Genomic DNA, 14,091 nt, shown 5'->3' on the forward strand with positions numbered 1-14,091 from the left:
AACCTATAAGAATAGGTAGCTAGAGATATATTATACCCAGCGGAAGGTACAATAATGTGACAAGCAAATTAAAGGACTGCTTTCTGAAGGAAGTATTTTTGAGCAGGACTTAAAAGGATGCATGTAAACTTGTCTTGGGACCAAGACTTCCTGGGAACAGGCATTCCAGCCAAGTGTGTGTAAAGGTAAAGAGGAAATGCAGTGCATTCTGAAAACAGTGAGCTGGTAGGTGTGCCTGCCAGGTGTAAGGCAGGAGGTGTACCTTTAGAGTTTGAGGTCCTTATCAAAGAGCCTTGAATGCCACACCAGGGAGGACAGATTTTATCTGGAGGGCAAGAATGGACTTTCAGGTGGGGAGTGACAAGAGCTTTGTATCTTGGAAATATCACTCTGGACACAGAGATGAAGTCAAAGCACACCTACCAAACACTGAGAACTAAATGCTAAATAAAAATAAATATTCTTATAATCATAAGAAGTTTGTATTTGTGGGCCTCCCTGGTAGCATAAGGGTTAAGTCTCAGTGCTATCACACTATTATCCCTGAGACCTGAGTTCACCTCCCAGCCAGGGAGCTAACCCACATGGCACAGCAGAACTCTCCTGTCTTGCCTGCTGTTCCCCTTAGCAGTGTATTTCAGTAAACACAGTTATTCTGTTCCCCACTCTGTCTCTGGTGAATCCTCTCACCTCCTTCACCTCTGGCCTATATCCCAGTTCCTCTATGCATAAATAAATGAAATAAATCTTTAAAAAAATGTTCATATGTGAATGTTCATAGCAGCTTTATTCATAACACCCCAAAACTGAGCTGTGGGTCTTGGGATCACCTCCACTGCTAGAGCCCCAGGACCACCAGCTCTGGGGCAGGGTGACCCCTACTGCAGCCCTGGTGAGGCTGCAGGCCTTGGGGAACCAGGGTAGGGAAACTGAAATCTCCTGCCACTGCAGGTTGCTTTTGGAGCACCCGGGGTGCTGTGTGCTTAGGCAGGGGGCAGGGAAATTCCTGCCGCTGCTGGAACTTTCAGAGCAGCCTAAGTCATCAGACTGGACAGGTTGGGCCTGGAGAGGGGCTGGCCTCAGCGTGGTGCCAACAAAGTTGGCATACTCCCTGCTTAGAAAGTAGGCGAAAGCCTGTCATTCTCCATGGCTTGTGCCCTGGGGATCCAATTTCATGCCAAGCCTCCTTTCCAGTTGTACCAGGGTGCAAGCTGGGCAGCAGAAGCTAAAAACCAGGCCAACCTGTTCTGGAATACTGGAATTTGTAATCCAAGGTGGCTGCAAGTAAGTTAGGGAGGGGGCAAGGGTCCCCTAACACAAGGGGAAGCTCTAACAACTGAATTTGCAGGAAGCTCAGAAATGTCCCACACACAACCCTATCTTTGCTGAATTAAACGTTGTCTTGTTTTTGCCTTGCTCTGAACAGGTCAAAGTCCATGTTATAAGGTAAAGATTTTGCAACCTTTGTCCATGCAAGCTTAGCAAGAATTTCCAAGTAGTTGGAAAATACTATTTCAGGTTTCAGGGAAGCTGTTTCTGGAAGATGTGCATTTAAAACAATGTGGGACATATGAGGACACTTTTTATTCTTAAATTTCAGCTCATTTCTTCTTCTTTCATCAGCCTCCTTTTCCTACTTTTCCAAATTTAGCTGTACTCAGTTCAAAAGTCACCACCTCTGAGAACCCCACAGCCAGTTTAGGATAGAAATTCAGCTCAAAAGAACTTCTGATTTTTTTTTTTTTTTTAACGTGTGTATGAGTGGAGTAATTGGCTGCCATAACTGGAAGCCCAGAAGGCAGATCAAGCTTCAGGATTGGCTGAGCCCAGGCCCTGAAATGACATCATCTGATCTGTGTGTGTCTTGCGTCTTTCAAACTGGTTTCACTTTTGCAAACTAGCAAAAGAAAGGCCCTGGCAGCTGGGTTCCACATTCTCCCAGTTTAGCAACCACAGGGGGCAGCGGAGGGGATGGCTTTTCTTTCCCAGTGTCTACATATAATTCAGAGTAGGATTCTGTCTGACCCAGTTTGGGTCAGAGGCCATGAGAAGGCAAGAAAAGATAAAGCCCCATGGTTGGCTGTCTCCCCAGGATCAAAGGAAGTAAGGGAGGGGAATTCTCCCAAAAGAAATTGGGATGCTGGGGAGACATACATACATACACATGCGCGCACACACGTGCAGAGAGAGAGAGAGAGAGAGAGAGATATTTTTAAAATGATGTGCCCAATTCTCTACCAGTCTGTTTATGTACCCTTGTTTGTAATGTCACTTTGCATCAAGAGATAAGTCCCATCAAGAGATAAGTCTATTTCTCCCCTGAATTGGGGCTGGTCTTATGACGTGGTTTGAACAACAGGTGAAAGAGAAATGAAAGTGTGCCTAAAGTTTCACAGTCCCTCTCTCTCCCCAAGCTCAGCCAGCTGGAGGAAAGAGAGGTGGAACAGAACCAAATCAATCCAGTAGTTCCAGCTCAGGTCCCAGACATGAGAGAGCCTGGCAGTATCCGCAAAGTCACCAATAGCCCGCAGATGACCATGACGCATGAGTAAGCCCTGAAGGTCCAGCTAAGATGGGCAGAACAGCCAGGGAACCCTTAGACTGGGGAACAAAAATAAATGTTCATTGTTGCATACACCGGAGGTATTGTGGTTATAGTCTGCCATTATTGTGACAACAGAATAACTGATATACTTTACATCTTGCATCCCCATTCTCCAGACAGGGATAGTCAATCCCTCTTCCAAATGCCAGAACCCACATTATACTGCCGTGTTTTGGTTTTTTGGGTTTCTTTGTACTGTAGTCAATATAATAATTACTTGTTTATGTGTCTATCTCCTTGCCAGTAAGAGTAAGCTCTATAATGAAAAAACCTTTATGACTTTTTTTTATATTTTGAGCCAACATTTGGCACAGAGCAGAGCATGAGCTGGTTAAACATTCATAGATTTCTGAGAATGATGCCACCAAAAAACTGTGAAGCCTGAGTTGAGTGGCCAAATGATTAACAAAGTTGACTGTATTCTGGGAAAGACAGACACCTGTGACACCTGAGAAAGGTCTTATATATCGGGGTCATTTGTTTTTCCATCTCCGTGAACTACATGTAGTCATAGTTTTTGCATGTTTTTCTACTGGATTGTTTCTATTTCTTATTGTTAATTTGTAGATATCTTTTATAGTTTCTGCATATGTATTCTTTGCCAAATCCCTGTGTGAAAACATTTTTTCCCAGTCTATAAACTCTTTCACCTTCATTGTAGTGTTACTGATGAGAATGAATTTTTGTTGTAACAAAGCTTAAGTTTTCCATCTGTTCTTTACTTTTGTATTTTTTGTGTTTATTCAAAACTATCTTCCTTTATCTTCCTTTTTCCCCCCACGTTTGGTCTTTAATCTGTCTGGATGGACGTATTGTATGCAGTTTAAGTGTTCTAGTGCCATTTCACGACTATCTAACCTTTCCCCTCAGGTGGGATGCCAGCTCACAGCAGGTATCCATAAGGGAAGGTCCATGTCCAGTATCTCTAAACCATGTTAATCCCCATAGACACAGCTACCTTGCTTATCTACCATCGCCTTATAGCGAAGTCTGTATTTACAGGCTACCAGTCTACCTTGCTCTTTTTCATCCAAATTGCTTGGCTAGTTGTGGTTCATTTTTTTTCACATACACTTTGCAGTCACCTTGTCAAGATCTACACAGACTGTTATGCACACTAGAGTTGTCATTTTGTTTAGAATGACAGTATATTTATAGGTTAATTTGGGGATAATTTACAATTTTAAAAACGGAAGTTTCCTATTTAAAGTGATCTAATTCATCATTTATTAAGAATGCTATCATCCTCACCACCTTCCCTGTTACCCACCTGGTCCTAACCACCGCCATCCTCGCGCCCCCTGGTTAACCACGCAGTGTCCGGACTGGCCTCCTGTCACTTTCCCTACAACCTGTTTCCTACCCAATAGCCAGAGCGGCTCTTTCTAACACACAAAGCGGGTTGTGACACTTGAATCACTTAAAATCGCCTTGTAGCACGAAGAGTGCCATAGCCTACATTTTGGGGAACTGGTTTAAATGAGCGAGTGAGAGTGAGTGAATGAGTGAGTGAGCGAGTGGGTGAACACATGGCTGGATGCTGATTCTATACAATAAATAATTAGGGGGAAACCGAAATGGAAAACAATGACATTAGCCTGAGCAGAGCCCCACACCACCGTGAGGAAGATCCTGGGGCTCATGGAGACAGGGAGTCCGGCAAGGATGCAGTAGCCCAAGCGAGGGTGCAGGGGCTCCCGCCGGGACAGGCGGCCAGAGCGGCCCCGGCAGCCGGTCGGAGGGTGGCTCCCCGGCCTCCTGCGCGCGCCCGCGAACGGGAACCTCCCGGCCTCGTGGCTGCCCACGGGCGCGCGCTCCGAGGGCGCGCTCCGGGCGGCGGCGCGCGGGGTTGCGGTGGCTGGAGAAGCGCTTCCGGTGGCAGCGGAGGCGGCGCTGAGCGGGTGTGCGGGCGGCGCGGGCGGCGGCCCGGGGAGAGCGGTGAGTCGCGGGTGGCGAGCCCGGCCCAGGTGCGTGGGCAGAGCGCAGGGAGCCTGGCGGACGGGCGCGTGCTCGGGGAGGGGCCGCGCGCACGTGGTGGCTGGAGGGAGACCCCCGGGCCCGAGGTCAGAGCCCCCTTGCCATGCCGGGGACACCCCGGGGTTAGAGGTCCCCGCACTTTGGGGACCCCTGTCATCCCGCTACCCGACTGCTCCCCACCTGCAGCGGGCTGACTTCCCCCTGAGCTCCGCCTCTGCCCGGCGCAGGGTGGAGTGGGTCTTGCCGGGACGGGAGGGGCTCACCCATCCTGCCCCCCGCGAGCCCTGCCAGGCAGCCCCCCGCGGCCGCGTGACGAAACTCGCTGGGGGAAGACGCCCAAGATGGCTGCCGCGGGGCCAGGCCTCCGCGCGGGAGGACGCGAGCGATTGCCGGGGGACCCGCGGCACCGACCCCCACGCCCTGCACGCCTGGCTCTTGACTTCTCCTGGTGGAGAGAAGGGCTCGGGAGTGGGAGAGCAGACCACCTGGCCCAGGCCCTGGAGAATGGGGGTATGCATAGTATGCAGGTAATAAAAGGAGTAGTTAGAAGTCCCGCGTGGATCTTTCATTTCTGTGCTCTCCGGATATTTTTTGCGTGTCAGGGGTCTCTCACCTCAGAATGACAGTAACCAATGTTTCTACTAAGTATATGCAGATGATTTAGGTCCTTTTACATTCTTGCAACCCTGGGAGGTACTGGGTGTTGCCTTCCTCATCCAGGTGAGAAAGTTGGGGCTCAGAGAGGTTGAGTAACCTACCTAAGGTCACACAGCTCATTATCTAGAGAGCAAAGCTAGCAAAGTGCCAGCTTAAGTGTTACTTCCTCACAGATGTTTTCCCTTGGGTACATGGTACCATCCTCATGCACACATCCTTGTTAGATTTATTTCTTTACTAGCATTTGTCAGGAACTGAAATTCACTGAGTTTACTTTCCTGTTTTATTCTCACCTTGTGATCGCCTGTCTGTCTCCTGAAACCATCGGTTGTTTCCACCAGGTAGACCTTCAATGAACGTTTGTTGAATGCCTGAATGAAAAATCACCATTCCTTGCAACTGCTTACTAAAACCTCCAGCACTGATATTAATAACCTGCACCACTAATTGTGTGCACCTTTCTCACCATTGGGCTCTCTCTTCTACCTTGCCTTGTACATTTTCGCTTAGGTCTTGCTAGATTTTCCCTTCTTCTGTCCACCCCTAGTTACTGAGCTGCTTCCATGTCCCAGGCATGGAATAAGGGAAAAAAGGGTGTAAGGGGGGGTCTGCAGCACCTGTGTTGGTGATCTTAGACTTGACATGCATGATATATAAAATGAAGGGGAAGTCTTTGAAAGGATGAGTGAAAGCCAAGAAGTTTGGGGCCCTCACGCAGGTCCTTTCTCCCTCGAGACTATAGGTGTCTCACTTGCAAAAATGCTGGTGTTTGGAGAGGAGCTTCTAGTTCCATTTAGCTATCACCTGTTATTGCTCTAAGTGTGCATTCAGGGTTAGATTGCATATGCAAGCTTTTAGGCCTTATGGGCTTTCAGGAAAGGGATGGTATTCTGTGGTTACAGTTGTACTTGCACGTAGAGCAAGGAGTGAGGTTAATTCAAGGACAGTAAAATATTTTGGATGCTCTCACTGCTCTGTAGAAAACACATGAAATCCCATGTGAATGCGTACAGAAAGGTGTCCACTGAGCGGGACTGTCCCTTCCCCTTTTCCACTTCCTGCAAAGATGGCTGAGAGGATAAGCAAAGTACATGACCAGCAGACCCACCATCCAACTTCTTTCTCTGATGCCTTAGAATGAAATGTGGTATCTGCATCCTCCTGTGCAAGAAGTAGTTAGATGCAGTCAGCATATTATCACAGTTGGAAACTTTCACTGAGGTTAAAGACCAAAGCCTTGAAAGTGCAAAATTAAGTTAGACTGTGTATCATAAATACACTTCATTATACAAAGTTACTAAGTTTTTACCTAACTACTTGCTAATTTGTAAAATATTTTTATAGACTAGACATGTAATAGGTGAATTGTTTCTTTAAGGTGAGTGGTAAAATATTCTACTGTAGGCCTCCAAAATACTACTGTTTGGTAGTACTTTATTGTTTTTATAGGCAGATGGCACAGCTCAAGTGGAAACCCATAGAATTTTTTTTTTAAATGGGTAAAAACTTCACCCATCCTAAGATACTGATAAAGAAGCCAAATCTAAACTTGAAGAGCGCTGGGGGATGACCAAGGATTGTCTTGCCACCTGGGTGTTGAAAGTTAATGAAAGAATGGACTCTGCATACTAGGTTGGGAGGAAGGGGAGGCAGGGAGGTGGTGACAGGGAGACAGGCTGAAGGACTACCCCAAGTCTTTCTCATTCTAGAGAGAATCTCCATACAGAACTCACTCTGCATTGAGGAGAGTACGTAGTGTCTTTTGAGAGAATACTAATTCTTGGCACTGGATTCAGCTTTCTGATCTATCATTTGATCTCCAGCATGGTCACACACACAGGAAAGGAGTGCTGTGTGTGCATGACCAGCCCAGTGCCAAAAGCATTGATCAATGTGCTGTTTAGGCTCCTTGAGTTGCTGTGATTGGCCTTGGCAGCCTGCGGCTGTACCACCCTGTACGTGTCCCATCCCATCAGATTGACTTTGGCAGACACATCACCTCTGGCCTCCCAGGGGTCAGAAGGACGGTACAAAGTCATGACAACTGCAGAGTGCATTCAGGCTGTGAGTAACTCTACAAACTAGGGGACAGTTTTTCAGAGGGCCGAAATGAGGATCTGGCAATGGGATAATGCAGGGACAGCCCAGTGTCTGCCGGGTGATGTCCCCTGGACAGTGCCTTTGACAGGCATTTCACACGTGCCTGGTCCTAACTAAATAAACCAGAGCCGACGCCCAATGGACAGTTTCTTAACTCTTTCAAAAGGCACTCATTTCAACCAGCAGCAAGTTTCCAGATTAATAACTTAATTATCATTGTTAATCGTTAGCCAGGGTTAAAGGTCTTTGGTACTAAGTCCCTGATACAGCACATTCCCTGCTAACTTGCTTTCTGTGAAAATTTGGGCAATTCTTTATTTTCTGTTAGTTAAGCATTTTCTTGATCTATAGCTAAAAGTTTGAAATAAAGTTTATTTCAGAGAAATGTTCTTTTTCTTAGATATTTCTCTTCATCTTTTGGAAGTTCAGGCAGCCAAGCGCCACCCACAATCCCACCAGCACTAGGGTCCACTGCACATGTGGGCAGGACTTCAGCCAGTGAGAACTGGCTTGTTTGTAATAATCTGACCTTACTTTAGCACTTTACAGCTTAAAAGAGCTAGTAAAGCGGAGTGGAATTCCTGCACTCTGTGTGGGGGGGCTGTGAAGGCTTCTCCACACCAACCAGCAATTCTGGGACCCCAGCAAGGCCATCTGAGAAGTCAACTCAATTCTGACACTACCCAGAGTGAGCATCAGATTCCACAGGAAGGGGCTCAGGCCCGGAACTGCCCTCCACTTCAGCCTCAGCTCAAGCCCTGTGCTTCTGACTGACTGGGGTAAATCACCGCTTCCTGGGGCACCCCTTCAGACCTGATTAATTTGCTAGAACTGCACAGAACGCTCAGCAAATCCCAGATGGAAGAGACATGCAGGAGGCGGCATGGGGAAAGGGTGAAGAGCAGCCTTGCCCTCTCCAGGTGCACCTTCTCCCCCAAAACTGCATGTGTCCACCAACCTGTCCTCTTGGCGTTTTATGGGAGCTTCATTACTTAGGCAGAATTGATTAAGTAAAAAGCCACTGGTGGTTGCACTTAACCTCCAGCCCCTATCCCCACCCAGGGGGGTCAGATAGCTGGTGGGGTGGGCCTGAAAATTCCAAGCCTCTCATGAGGTTAGTCCTCCTGGCAGACAGCCCCCAACCTCCCTGCTTTTTCAAAACTTGCCTTCATTAACATTACATGAGGCACCTCTCCCACTCTCATCACTTAGGAGATTTCCTAGGGTTGGAGAGCTGTGAGTCAGGCACTGTGAATGAAGACCAAATATAAATGAGAAATATATATTTGGTCTTCTAAATGACAGAATGTGTATTTCTTATAAATCACAATATCATAAAAGCCTTGGCTACTCCTCAGTTGGCTAACCTTACCAACTCTGTGTGCCAGCTCTTACAGATGAGAAGTGACTCACCCAGTGACACGACCAAAGGCAAGTGACAGAATCAGGACTCCAGTCCAGATTGCTTTGGCTCACATCCAGTTGTGATCACATGGGTGGTCAGGGGAGGTACCTGAGGCGCCGGGCCATTGGTCAGGGAGTATTTCACAGGGGACCCAGCCAGAAAGAGCAGGCCCAGCAACCGGTTCGAATAGCCAGTGAGTCGTCCCCTTAACTGGTAAGGTTATTTGGGTTTTATTGATTAATTATTTTTATAGTCTTTCCAACATAGCATTTCTCAAATTTATCAGGATACAATACTCCTGATGTACTTCTTAAAAATCGGATTTCTAGGCTCCACCTTTCCTGTACTGACTCAGAATCTCCAAGGAGATGCTGCCCTGGTCATAGCCTCCTCCAGGGACTTAGCTTCCCATTCTCTTGCCACCACTGGCCACCACAGGTTCAGTCACCCTGTGACTGAACCAGTTACAAGGATGAGATAATATAAAGAAAGCTCTCAGAATAGTTATTGTGAGTGGTTTTTTAGGTAAAATTCTAATTATATTTTAAACCTGCAGAAACTTGGGTGTAATGGGACAATATATATACTAAGTCCGAGTCTTCAGTACAACTGGAATTTGAACTAGGATCCTGTTACCTCCACCAGCACAAGGTCCTAACAACTAATTGTAATGAAGATTGTGTACATGATGATAATGATGATAGCTTAAGTAACAGACTTGACAAAGCTGAAGTTAACTGACTTTGCCTGTAGGCTTATAGTATAGAATGTATTGGTATAGTATGAATGGAAAATCTGGTACTCATTTTGGCTTTCAAAGCTTATAAATTCTGGGCCTGGATTAATGTGAATTTAAAGCAGGTTTATTCCATTGAGATAATGGGTAATTTTGAAAAGGGTACTCAGACTTGGATGCTAGACTCACCCATATCAATATGATTTATCCCGGTCAGTAATCAGTAACTCAGTTTAAGATTTCATTGGCTGAATTGGGGGATGCCCAGACACAGACTCTCCAAAAATATCTTTATTGTACATGTCATGAAACATTGCCATCATTTTCTTTCATATATTTGGCTGTTGCAAATTATATCTAAGTCTTTAATTTTGAATTTATTGTTGTGACTTTATTAATACTATGCTGGTTGTATGTGAATGTTTCCTCCCGCTCAATAGGATGTCACTTTAATTTACTTAAGTAGATTAAGTAAATTCTATCTGTGAAGGGTGTCTACAGGGTATTTGGGACAATCAAGGCTGCATTTATTAGAATGCGTTTGTTTTTTCAGCTTACTGTGTGTTGAGTATTTACAAGCTCTGGGCCAAGCCAATGTTTGGAACAGGAGAAGCCATCAGTGGTTATTTAATTGTAAAGTAATTTTGTTTGAATAAAAGAATTCAATGAATTAAAAGAACTCATTAAAAGAATAAATGAATAAAAGAATTAGAGAAGTTTATTCTGATGACTCTCCATGAGACTCTTTTTACACAAAACCTTACCCAAGAGGTTGAATTTTAAGTTTTTTCCTCACTAAGAGATTCTTTTTTTCCTCGTTGAGCAGTTTATTAATATATATAATATGTAAAATAATCTCTGTAGGAATGACTCATTTAAATGCAGTCTAATGCTGTAATAATTAATGGTCCCAGATAGTTCAGCTTAAATGATTGCATTTTTTAAGTGATAAAGCCTTCACATTGCTTCCTAACCTAAGTGGTATCAGTCAACCATAAAAAAATGTTTCTATAATCCCACTTCTTTTCTCATACAAAAAAAAAAAAAAAAACCCAAAGCATTTTTCTCTAGTGAATAGTTTTTATTTTCTGCGTTACTGTCCCTAACATCCCTTTCACCATTTCTTCCCCCCACCTCAGATACCTCACTTCTTTTGTTAGTGTAGGCTAGTTTCCATAAGTTTTGCTTCATCAGATTGTCTGCTGTGTAAAGATTTTGTATTTGTCTTTGTCATTCTGACTTGCCGTATTACATGTAATTCCCTCGCACTCCTCCCATTTTGCTGTAAATGCCAACATTTCATCTTTTCTTATGGTTCATAGTATTCCATTGTGTGGCTATACTGAAACTTCCTAATCCAATCTTCTATCAGTGGACATCATCGTTGTATCCATGTCCTACCTATTGTAAAGAGCACTGAAGTAAACATTGTATCACATGGAATTTTTTGTTTGGTAGTTTTTTTGGTAGGTGACCAAGACTGGGATTGCTGCAGCATACAGTGTTTCCATTTTTTTGTTTTTTAGGGTAGGTCTGAATCATTTTCCAAAATGACTATACCAGTTTACAGTATTCTTGGTCTGCATCCTCTCTAGCAACATTTGTTGGGGGGATTGTCATTCTCAAAGGTGTTATGATAGATCCTTGTGACTTTGACTTGCATCCCTCTTATTGGAAGTGACAATGAGCATTTCTTCATGTGTCTATTAGCCTCTGGATATCCTCTTTAGTGAACTGTATATTCAGATCTACTGTCCATTTATTTGTTGCTTTTTTATTATTATATTGAAGATGATTTTAGTATGCCTTAGATATTGACACTTTGTTGGTTGTATAATGTATGAATATTCTCTCCCACGCAGTAGGATGTCATTTAATCTACTTAATATTTTCTTTCATTGTGCAAAAGCTTTAATTTGAGATAACTCCATCTGGTTTTTTTTAAGATCTATTTATTTATATAAGAACCAGGATACAGGCCAGATTTACAGGAGGGTGAGAGGATCTGCTAGAGACAGAGCGGGGAACAGAACATGCAGACTTACTGAAATGCACTGCTGAGGGGAGCAGCGGGTGAGACAGAAGAGGTCTGCCTCGCCATGTGGGTATCTCCGCAGCCAGCAGGGATCAAACTGGCACTGCAGAGGCTGTGGACAGCTTCACAGTGCTGCGCTCAACTGCCTGCGCCACCTGGGAATCCCAACCCCATCTGTTTTTTTTGCTTTTATTTCCCTTGCCGTATAGATTGACTTTCCAGAAACATATTTATTATTCATGTCATGAAACATATTGCCAATGTTTTCTTTTATATATTTGATTGTTACAAGTTTTATATCTGTCTTTAACCCATTTTGAACTTAATTGTTGTGCACGGAGTTAGAGAGTGTTCTGACTACATCCTTTACATGTGGCTGTCCAGTTTTCCCAGCACCATTTGTTAAAGAGGCTCTCCTTTTCTCCTTTCCCCACTGGATATGATCATGGCCCCTTTATCATGAATACTGATATATAAATGAACTTATTTTTGAGCTTTTAAATTCTGTTCCATTGATTTGTAAATATTTTTATGCCAATACCAAATTGTTTTAGTTACTGCTACTGTACATTATACTTGAAGGTCAGATAATATGATGCCTCTGTTTTTCTTTTCTTCTCAGGGTTTCTTTTGCTATTTGAGGCCTTTTATGGTTCACATATAATATTTTTTATTCACTTCCTCTGAAAAATATTTTTGTATTTTAATAGAAATTGCATTGAATTTGCATATCACTTTTGGTAGATAGTCATCTTGACTATATTGATTCTCCCCCCATTAACATGGAATATCTTTCCATCTGTTATGATCCATATCCTTTAATAATTCCTTATAATTTTCACTGTATAAGTCTTCACCTCCTTAGTTACACTTTCCTAAGTGTTTGATTCTTCTTTGTAGTGATTATAAATGGAATTATTTACTTAAATTTCTTTTCCTTCCCATTCATAACTTCTGTCTAAATATGCAACAGATTGTATGTGGATTTTGTAACTTTCCACTTAGCTGTGTTTATTTATTGTTTCTAATTCTTTTTTTGATGGAGTCTTCAGGATTTTCTCTCGATAATATTTCTCTCGATTGTTTCAGTTCTTTTCCAGCCTGTACTCATTTTATTTCCCATTGCCTAATTTATCTAGCTAAGACCTCTCTCCCTAAATTAAACAGATGTGGTGACAGTGGGCATTCTTGTCTTGTTCCTGATCTTAAAGGGGAAACTTTCAATTTTTCACCAATAAGTATCACATTGGGTGTAGGTTTGTGATAGATGGCCTTTATTATGTTGAGGTAGGTTTCTTCTATTCCTGTCTTATTTAGAGTTTTTATCATAACTGGTGCTGAATTATATCAAATGTTTTTTCTGCATCTGTTGATATTATCATGATTTTAACTTTTCTTTTATTAATATAATGTGATATTGATTGATTTACACATAGTGATCCATCCTTGCACCCCAGGGTAAATTCTTCTTCATTATGATGCATACTCCTTGCAATGTATTGTTGAATTTTCTATTATTTTCTTGAAGATTTTCACATTTTTTTAAGATTTATTTTTTTTATATTCCCCATACAATTGCACCTTATTTGAGCCCAATCCCTCCCTTCCCCTCCCCCCATAGTGTGTCTCTGGTTTATAGTTGCTTGTTGATTTTGATTTTTTCTTTCTTATAGTTATTCTTTTTCCTGGTCCCTTATTTAGGTTTTCTAGATTCCTGCTATGAGTGAGACCATCCAGTATTTTTCTTTTTCTTTCTGGCTTATTTCGCTGAGCATGATCCCTTCCAGCTCCATTCATGTTGCTGCAAATTGCGATTTTCACATTAGTACTCATTCAGGATATTGGTCTATATTTTTCTTGTGCTGTCTTTATCTAATTTCAGTATTAAGGTAATGTTGACATCATAAAATATATTTGGAAACATTCCCTTGTCTTGGATTTTTATAAATAATTTAAGCTAGGTGGATAGAAGTTCTCTATTAAAAGTTTGATAGAATTCATTTGTGAAGTCCTGTGGCCCTAGGATTTTGTTCTTAGGAAGACTTTGGTTACTGTTTCAGTTTCTGTGATTCTGATTGGTTTGTCCAATTCTGTTTCCTCCTCATTTAGTCTTGGCAAACTGTATTATTCTAGAAATTTGTCCGTCCTTAAAGGTTATTGAATTTATTTGCACATAGTTGTTCATCATAACCTCTTATGATCACTGTATTTCTGAGCCATCTGTGGTAATTTCTCCTTTCATATCTAATTTTGTTTATTGCTCTTTTCTCTTTTATTTGTTAGCCTAGCTGGATATTATCAATTTTGTTTGTTTTCTCAAAGAACCAACTCATACTGTCATTGATCCTTTATATGATATTTTTGACGAACTATTTCATTTATTTCCACTCTTATTTTTATCATTTCCTTCCTTCTAACTTTTTTTTGTTCCTCTCTGTCAAGTTGCTTTAGGTGGGTGTGAGAGTAGTTTATTTGGGGATTTTTCTTGCTTCTTTATGTGGACTTATATTGCATTAAAATTGTTCTCCAGACCACTTTTGCTGTACCCTGTAAATTCTGATAGCTTATATCCTCAT

General features: G+C 42.8%; 1 protein-coding gene across 5 annotated transcripts in view; it reads left to right on the forward strand.

The window, feature by feature from the left end:
- The first annotated feature begins 4,491 nt into the window (after positions 1-4,491).
- The window catches only part of SFXN1 (sideroflexin 1), a 56,650-nt gene continuing 47,050 nt past the window's right edge, over positions 4,492-14,091 (forward strand). For 2 of the 5 annotated variants that reach the window (XM_054690985.1, XM_037498478.2), the window contains exon 1: positions 4,492-4,543. The gene's annotated coding sequence lies outside the window, so the exon portion shown is untranslated. Of the gene's footprint in view, positions 4,573-8,639; positions 8,958-14,091 lie in introns of those variants that run through there. The other 3 variants (XM_054690986.1, XM_037498481.2, XM_037498480.2) reach the window with 2 other exon arrangements.

Source organism: Talpa occidentalis, unplaced genomic scaffold, assembly GCF_014898055.3.
Source record: "Talpa occidentalis isolate TD23 unplaced genomic scaffold, MPIMG_talOcc4v2.1 talOcc4.9, whole genome shotgun sequence".
Classification (NCBI taxonomy): Eukaryota; Metazoa; Chordata; class Mammalia; order Eulipotyphla; family Talpidae; genus Talpa; species Talpa occidentalis.